General features: G+C 44.7%; 1 pseudogene; it reads left to right on the top strand.

Annotated features, from left to right (window-relative positions):
- The first annotated feature begins 5,353 nt into the window (after positions 1–5,353).
- On the top strand, positions 5,354–9,374 carry LOC138076293 (endogenous retrovirus group V member 2 Env polyprotein-like; annotated as a pseudogene).
- The last annotated feature ends 234 nt before the right edge of the window (positions 9,375–9,608 follow it).

Below are 9,608 nucleotides of genomic sequence, written 5' to 3'. Positions count from 1 at the left end.
GTTCCATGTCCAGTTCTAACTGTTGCTTCCTGACCTGCATACAGATTTTAGATGGCTTAAAAAGGAGCAAGCTCCCTTTATTTTGTTGTATAACTTGAACCTAATATGCTCTAAGTGGAAAAGTGGCCCAAAATGGACTGCTTAATTTTAAAACCATTTTACAACTGGACCTGATTTGCAATTGGTCTCAAAACTGGGAAGAATTGATTGCATGTAGCCCTTCATGAAGCCCTATCAGGACCTGGGTCTGAGGGCTCCTGCCATGTGTTCATGGCCTCTAGTTCTGTTTCATCCCCAAAAGATTCAGAGCAAGATTTCTTCATGGACCCCCTTCTTTACCCACCAACTGGCCATTGGTACATGAGCCTCTTTCTCAAGTTCCCACTCCTTCCCCTTTAACATCATCTTCAGTACTAGAACCCCAGAACCCCTACCTTACTGTGTTAGCCAGAAATCTTCAAATCAGAGTTCCCAGTGCTGTCCCCAGTGAGGCTCCAGTCAGGTTCAAAGTTAGCCCCCACTTTTGTCCCACAAGCTATACTCTCTATGAGGTAGCTGATGGGAACAGAGGGATTACTGGGGTGCATGACCCCTTTTTGATGCATAATCTACAAAGAGAGGTCTGACAGGTTCTTGATAATCCTGACAAGTTCAGGAACAGATTTATCAGCCTAGCGTTAACATTCTTCCTGACCTAGCAGGATGTCACAGTTGTTCTGCCCCACTGGTACACAGGGATCACAAGGAATGCATACTTCATTTGCAGGAAGGCCAGGGGATAAACTGATAGCCTACAAGCCACCAATCCACACCACCAGGTTTATCAGATGGGTAGTGATGCCATTCAAGACACCAACCCACACTGGGATTACAAGGATCGTGTAGGTCAGGCCAGGATGAAACACTATATTACTTGTTTATTAGAAGGAATGGGGAAGTGTTTGGTGAAACTGGTAAATTATGAGAAGACTGGAGAAACTACACAAGAGGATGAAAATCTGCTGGTCTTCCTGAGTCAGGTGACAGAGGCCTTTAGGAAAGCCACCAGTGCAGACCCTGAGTCTGCAGAGAGGAGGTGGCTCTTAGTCATGCATTTTATCATCCAGGCCTCTCCTGACATCAGGAGACAGTTGCCAAAGCTTAAGGCTGGGCCCAGACCCTGTTTTCAGTCTTGGCAGAGGAAGACTTTAAAGTCTATGATAACCCAGATTTAATAGAAGAACATTGTATTACTCCTACCAGTCCATCCTAAAGGAAATTAGTCCTGAATATTTATTGGAAGGACTGATGCTGAAGCTGAAACTCCAATACTTTGGCCACCTGATGGGAAGAACTGACTCACTGGAAAAGACCCTGATGCTGAGAAAGATTGAAGACGGGAGGAGAAGGGGATGACAAAGGATGAAATGGTTAGATAGCATCATGGACTCAATGGACATGAGTTTGAGCAAGCTCTGGGAGTTGGTGATGGACAGAGAGGCCTGGCATGCTGCAGCCCATGGAGTCACAAAGCGTTGGGCACAAATGAGTGATTGAACTGAACTGAACTGACTGATATTACTCATATGGGTGGTGGTTTAGTTACTGAGTAGTTTTCGCGTTTTGAGATCCCACAGACTTCAGCCTACCAGGCTTCTCTGTCCATAAGATTTCCCAGGCAAGAATACTGGAGTGGGTTGCCATTGTCTTCTCCAGGGGAATCGTCCTGATTCAGGGATCAAACCATTCCTCCTGCTTTGGCAGGAGGATTTTTTTTTACCTCTGAGCCACTAGGGAAGCCTTAGTATCTCAGACTTAACAGAAGAGGCCAACAAAGATAGGAGGTTAATAATGAAAATGGAGCTTTTGACTTCTTTGACCCACCCAAGGGACCCCTAGGAAGCCAACACCAGATGGACCGTCAAGGAGTTGTCTAGGTTGGAATCAGGACCCCTTTTCTTAGAATGAGGGACAGTGGCAGAGGGAATATCTTTAGCACCTGAAGAACAACCGAGGCCAGCTTCATTCTGGATGAATCTCTGGATGCCAGATCCCAGCACTCTGGCAGGAGATCCTACTAGTCCACCCTCATCACTCCAGCAGAGCCTCTGGTCATCTTTGATGTGGCAGGTAGGAGAACTAAATTCCCTTGTAGGACACTGGAGCTGCTTCTCTGTTCTGACCTGGCCAGCCTGACCTCTCTGCAACCCTGAATGTCCTGTGATGGGAGGGGATGGATGACCTCAGGTAAGGTGGTTTACATCTCCACTCACCTGGGAATCAGGCCTATTATTACTACTTATTCCTCTTTTGTATATGACAATGCCCTCTACCCCTCCTTTGAAGAGAAGACCTAAATAAATTAGGAGTCAGTGTTTTCTTAGGACAAGGGGAAGTTCAAGAAAGCAGGAAACCAGAACACAGAATACATCTGTTCCTTGGAATTCATCTATTAGTCCTCAGATGACCTGTCTGCTAATCAATGAGATATTGCCACCAAATGAGAGAACAAGTGGATCCAGTGGTTTAGCTTAATTCAGCATCAGAAAGAGCAAAGCAATTTCCCTGATAGAAGATTAAAGCCCAGGAGAAATATCCCTGGAAAAGGAAGTACCCTATGAAGCCTGAAGTCCTGAGGCAATCCAACCACTGCTCACTAAATTTCTCAAACATGGACACATTCAGTCCTAGTCTCCTTCCAGCATTCCAGTTCTCCACATCCAAAAAGCTTGGTTTGTGCAGAACTTATGGGCAGTGAATGAAATAGTCATCCCCGTTCACCCAGTGGTGCCAAACTGATACACTCTACTCACCCAGGTGCCCAGGGGATGCTCAGTATTTCTCTGTGTTGGGCCTTATGATGCATTATTCTGTTTTCCCGTACAACAATATCAAGATTCACGATATCTCTTTGACTTTGAGTGGATGGACACTGACATTCTGGAGGATACTCAGTACAGCTGGGCAATACTGCCATGGGATTTTGTGGATAACTTCCACTTTTGGGGAGGTACATTGGCAAAGAAAGTAGGGAACTGAGCTTGAAAAATGGAACTATTACAATATGTTGATGACCTACTGAGAAGTAGTGAGACAGAAGAGTCAGATCAGAATATTGTTCAGTTCAGTCACTCAGTCGTGCCCAACTCTTTGCGACCCCATGAACTGCAGCACGCCAGGCCTCCCTGTCCATCACCAACTCCAAGAGTTTATCCAAACCCATGCCCATTGAGTCAGGGATGCCATCCAACCATCTCATCCTCTCTCATCCCCTTCTTCTCCTGCCCCCAGTCCCTCCCAGCATCAGAGTATTTTCCAAGGAGTCAACTCTTTGTATCAGGTGGCCAAAGTATTGGAGTTTCAGCTTTAGCATCAGTCCTTCCAACGAACACCCAGCACTGATCTGCTTTAGGATGAACTGGTTAGATCTCCTTGCAGTCCAAGGGATTCTCAAGAGTCTTCTCCATCACCACAGTTCAAAAGCATCAATTCTTTGGTGCTCAGCTTTCTTCACAGTCCAACTCTCACATCCATACATGACCACTGGAAAAACCATAGCCTTGACTAGATGGACCTTTGTTGACAAAGTAATGTCTCTGCTTTTTAATATGCTATCTAGGTTAGTCATAACTTTCCTTTCAAGGAGTAAGCGTCTTAAAATTTCATGGCTGCAATCACCATCTGCAGTGATTTTGGAGCCCCCCCAAATAAAGTCAGCCACTGTTTCCACTGTTTCTTCATCTATTTGCCATGAAGTGATGGGACTGGATGCCATAATCTTCATTTCCTGAATGTTGAGCTTTAAGCCAACTTTTTCCCTCTCCTATTTCACTTTCATCAAGAGACTGTTTAGTTCTTCACTTTCTGGCATAAGGGTGGTGTCATCTGCATATATGAGGTTATTGACATTTCTTCAGGCAATCTTGATTCCAGCTTGTGCTTCCTCCAGTCCAGCATTTCTCATGATGTACTCTGCATATAAGTTAAATAAGCAGGGTGACAATATATAGCCTTGACGTACTCCTTTTCCTATTTGGAACCAGTCTGTTGTTCCATGTCCAGTTCTAACTGTTCCTTCCTGACCTGCATACAGGTTTCTCAAGAGGCAAGGTTCTAAATTTTTTGAGAAAGGGGATAGTAAGTCTCCCTAACCAAGACTCAGGCCTCAAGTGAAGGGTTCAATGTTTAGAATTTGTTTTGATCCCAGGAGCTTGAGCCGTGGCCATCAGTTCAGTTCAGTTCAGTCGCTCAGTCGTGCCCGACTCTTTGAGACCCCATGAGTCGCAGCATGCCAGGCCTCCCTGTCCTTCACCAACTCCTGGAGTTCATTCAGATTCACGTCCATCGAGTCAGTGGTGCCATCCAGCCACAGATTTGTGAAAATAACAAGTAGTGCATTACCACTTCCAACCACATGGAGGCAATTCCAGGGCTTTCTAGGGATGGCTGGATCCTGTTGTAACTGTATTCCAGATTAGGGCCTTATAGCAAAGCCTTTATATGTGGCTCTAAAGGGAGAAGAAAGGGAACCCTTCTTTCCTTTGGAAGGGGGTACCACTAGTTGGCCTTCAAGACTCTAGAGACTGAACTGAGTAGATGAGCAGCACTGGGGATTCCAAAATTAGACAAATCCATTACCCTGTATATTCATGAGAAATCAGGAATAGCCCTGGAATTTCTAACACCAAAGCAGGGACCAGATCAGAAACCATGGCATACTTTGCAAAACAACTGGACTCAGCGGCCCTGAGATGGCCCAGCTGCCTGAGGGCAGTAGCAGCCACAGCAGCGTTGGTGTATGCGGCTTCTAAGCTCACCCTGGGACAACACTTAGATGTATTAACCCCTCATTAGATAACAATCTGTGGTTAGAAGTTAAAGGACATCATTGGTTGACCAGGGGAAGGTTAACTAAATAGTAGCTTCTACTAAAGGACACCCCTGTTACCTTAAAGGTGCATCATACTTTGAACCCTGCAACTCTGCTTCCAGGTCTTAAGAATGAAGATTTATTGCATGAGTGTACAGAGACTATAGATCAAACTTACTCCAGCAAGTCCGATCTTCTAGATGAACCTCTTAACAGCATTGAGGTCGAGTGGTTTACTGATGGGAGCAGATTTGTAGAAATGGAAACCTGAAAAGGCAGATTATGTCATAATGAGTCTAATTAAATTCGCAGAAGCCAAGGTCCTGCCACCCTAGACCTCAGTCCAGAAAGCCAAGCTAATTGCATTAATGAGAGTGCTGCAATTAAGGTATAATAAGAAATTAAATATGTATTCTGATTCTAAATATTAGTTCCATGTATTACATGTTCTTGCTGCCGTTTGGAAAAAGAAGAATGTGAGCTGCTAGAAATTCTTCCATTAAAATGGAAGGATTTGATCCTGGCCCTATTAGAAGCCATGCAGCTCCTGATGCAGGTAGTCCACTGTAGAGGCCGTCAAAAGACGGGCAGTTTGGAAGCTAAGGAAACAGCAAAGTTGATCAAACTGCAAAAAGGGCAGCTTGGTTGATTACTAGAGCTTGAGCAGATCATAGCCTTGGTAATTAGCCCCCCTCCCCCGGGGCTCCCTAGCCTTCCTCAGGATTCCTCCCAGTAACAAGAAAAGGCTAAACAATGGAGCTATGAGAAAAGAAACATCATCTAGTATATGAAGGATGACAAGCTGCTCATCCCTGAGGCCCAAAAGTGGAAGCTCACCAGGAGTTTGCATGATGTCTCCCACTGTATGACAGATTCACAATGGGACTTGGGGCAAAAGACCTTTTCAGGGAAGGGACTTAAGGGAACAGTAAAACAAGTGACTCTTGCCTGTGATTTGTTGCCCATAATCACTTGCAGGCTCACCCAATCCCCTCCTGGTTACTTCACACTGAGGGACATACTCGGGAAGATTGGCAGTTAGATTCCACCTAAACAGCTCCACAGTCAGAATTCAGATGTCTCCTGGTATTAGTTGACGCCTTCATGGGTTGGATTTGAGCCTTCCCCTGCTGGGGGCCAGCGTGAGGAACCCCACCCATGGCAAAGGTCATGAGGAAGGAGGCTTGGCATACGCAAAGGCGTGATCTAGCCTCAAGAAACCCCCTGTTCCTGAGCATCTAACCCCAAAACCAGAGTCTGTTTTATGCTCTCACCTACACCTCTGACTCTACAGGGGGCTCTCCCCCATAACCGTTTCTCTTGGAGAAGGAGTAAACGTGCAGCTCCAAGTCAATAAAAATTCCTGGGCGTGACAAGAGTGTTTCAGCTTACGGACTCCTCTGAAGGTTATCTAGCCCGCCTGTATAGGTTCATCCGGCCACATGTGATTGTTTACAGCCTCCCAATCTGAGAGGCACGAGATGTTTTAGACTTACTAAAGGCAAATTCTTTTGGGGAGTTGGAAATTATTAGTATAGGGGTTGGTTAGGAATTATATTGGTGAAGGGTTTTTCATTTGTTGTGTCAATAATTGCTGCTAATTCCCTGCTCTGGGTGGGACAAGGTTGTCTCAGGTCAAACCTCTCTGCTGACAGACTAGCTTGTGTGACAGGATTATCCATACTCCTGCCACTATGCACATGATTGTTTGCTACCTCTTAACCATAAACAGCACAGAGAGTTTTGGAGTATTTTCAGAGTCTTAATTAGCATAGGGCTTTTTCTTCTTGTTGAGTCAACGATTGCCGCCAGGCCTCCATATCCTTAGGCACCTGGGAATATATGAATCAAGGTATTTGGAATATAGAAAAGGAAATACAGTAGTTTTAAGGTTAGCAATACTAGACTTTTTGAGTTAATGAATTTTCTCTTTTGTAATAGATCACTGTGCTTTGTTATAAATCACTGTGTCCTTGTTATGTAAAAATGTAACTTTATCACTATCTTAAGACTAAATAGATCTTAAGGGGAACATTAGTGAAAGGATTTTCATTTGTTGGGCTGATGTTTGCTGCTAAATCTCCATGTTCCCTACCCTTATAATGAATATAACTAACATATAGGAGAAATAAGTATTAACCTTTAAGACTAATCATGTTAACCTTGGGTTAAATAAATTCCTTTCTTGACTGTAATTCACTACACCCTCACCCTATAGGAATGTAACTTTATTTGGAGGGTGGTGCCTGGTTTAAGAAAAAACGCCCTTGGAAGAAATAAGTTTTTTGGTTATCAGAAAGAAAGGATCATAAAATGTCAGCAGGTCTCACTCATGGCCAGAAGATGATGTACCTTTTTTATACATTTATGTGAAGCACCTGATTTTGATAAAGGTCAGGACTGCTGACTCCCGCGTGACTCTGTATTCATCCCTATGTGTAACAAAAGGTATATTAGCAAACCCCCAAATAAAGAAATCGGATCAGTTTCTGGAAAGACTGATTCCCCCATGTCGCTTCTTTCTTGCTCCCGTTTTTCTGGCCGAATTCCCATCTGGAGCATGGATGCTATTCCACGTAATCCAAGTTATTCAGCCTCTTTTTCTCCACTAATCTTCCTACTACACTATCCATTTCTAATCTCTCTATATCTGTGATTAAATATGTATTTTTCCAAAGACACCGTCTCCGTCCCCACCTTTGAATTCCCTGGATCCACCGGGGCTGGACCCCGGCATTCCCCACTGGATCTGAAAAAGCATCTCAAGTCCATAAGTCCCTGCAAAAGGAAAAACCTCCTCTGTTTGGTCTTCCAAAGTCCCTACAGAATGATAATGGGCCCTCTTTTGTAGCAAAGATCACACAGGCAATCTTGGCAGCCCTAGGGATAAGTTACCAGCTACACATGAGAATTGGACCAATTCACTTCCCTTGTGGCCCAGCTGGTAAAGAAACCGCCTGCAATGCAGAAGACCTGGGTTCTATCCCTGGGTTGGGAAAATCCCCTGGAGAAGGGAAAGGCTACCCACTCCAGGATTCTGGCCTGGATTGTATAGTCCTTGGGGTTGCACAGAGTTGGACACGACTGAGCAACTTTCACTTCACTTTGACTGGTCAGAGTGCATCCACCCCAAAGAATAATCTGCAGCTCAGCCCATTTGAGATGACCTATGGAAAGCCTTTCCTACTACTGACATTCTACTACATGAAGAAGTGAGCTGGATCCTATGATATATTATCAATCTGGGGCAAATTCAGAAGGCAATCTTGGGTTAGGCCAATAAGACACTGCCACCTCCCACCACGGATAAAATGGGAGGGGCAGCCCCCTTCACAAGTAAACCCTGAAGATCAAGATCTTAAGACTTCCAAGAGGGAGATCCTAAAGACAAACTATTTACAAAATGGGAGGGGCATTATAAAATAATTTTAACCATGTGCATTCCCGCCACATTACAAGGGATCACTAGTTGGGTACAGTTATCTGGACTAAAACACTTACTTCTAAAAACTCCACAGGTCACAAGAGGAACAATATACCTTTGGGCCAGTGGAAAGTCTACAATACTTATTCAGAAGACAAGCAACACTAGCAGATAAGTAAAAAGTGATGAGTGGATCGGACTCTTATTTTCTATTTTTGCTGTTATGTTCTTGCTTGTAACTTGCCACATTGCTCAACCAGCTCTACTGGGGAAAGAGCTCTTTTGCCCCTGCTGGGTCTAGAGGATGGGAATCAATGATGGGGTGGGCCCTTCTCTTAGCCCTTCTTTTAAAGAGGGGTTGGGGAGAGGATGACAAAGGAAGTGGAACTTGAAGAGAAAAATCAGTAGTTGATTTTTCCAGCATTTTGCCTCAAGAAATAATCTAATTGTTGCATGTCATTCCCACCCCCAAGAGAGTGTTCCTGAGCTCAAGTTTGTGCCAGTGAAGAAGGACCTTAATCTCACCTTGATCTCTGAACCCAATAGAAGCATGCCACTTCTAATAGTGGAACTTGGTGATCATACTGATATGGGGTGTAGAGAGCTTACAGACCTTCGGAACCAAACAGTTCTCCAGGTCCAATGACTCCTTCTCTTCACAGGAGAAGGAAAACTCTGTCGCCCTCCCAGATAGATACCTACTTTACCAATGATAAGCTCACCCCTCTATGTATGTCATTTGCCACTTCAAGCTCCTCATGCACCCCTAACCAGACTCATTAATGTGTGGATTCATCTCTACTCTCCCCAGCATCCAACCCAGTAACTCTTGTTTAGATTGGAGGGGAAAGCAGCCTCTTCCTGGAGACTGGCCTGTGGCCTCCCGTCTGCCTTCAGTGAGCACGCGAGAACAGAGGAAAGCAAAGAACTAGACAGGGGCCACCAGACAGAGGGCTCCTGGCCCCTAGATGCAGTAATATACCTAACTGGAGCTCCCTTTTACATTGCTGCTTTGATTCAACTTTTCCCCACCGTGCTTGAACCCCTCCTGCCATGCTTGCTCCCAGCTCTCTCCACATCTCTTCCTCTGCCGTGCATTGAAAAATAAATTCCCCAAGGAGGGAACCCGAATTCCTTCTCCTCCTGGCTTCTCTAGGCAATGGCCTGTCCATTTTATATAGTATGCTAACCCTCAAGTTAAAGGGAGTAGAATCCTTCAGGAGGAAATGAGATAGCCTGGGACCTGAAGTCATCTGCCGGCACCCAGACAATATTTTCTAAAACAACAAGATGTAATACATCCAACAAGACACACATTGCTACATACGAAGGAGT

The sequence above is a fragment of the Capricornis sumatraensis genome, chromosome 3 (assembly GCF_032405125.1).
Source record: "Capricornis sumatraensis isolate serow.1 chromosome 3, serow.2, whole genome shotgun sequence".
Taxonomy (NCBI): Eukaryota; Metazoa; Chordata; class Mammalia; order Artiodactyla; family Bovidae; genus Capricornis; species Capricornis sumatraensis.
The sequence above is the reverse complement of the archived record's forward strand: the minus strand, read 5'-3'. Positions and strand labels throughout refer to the sequence as shown.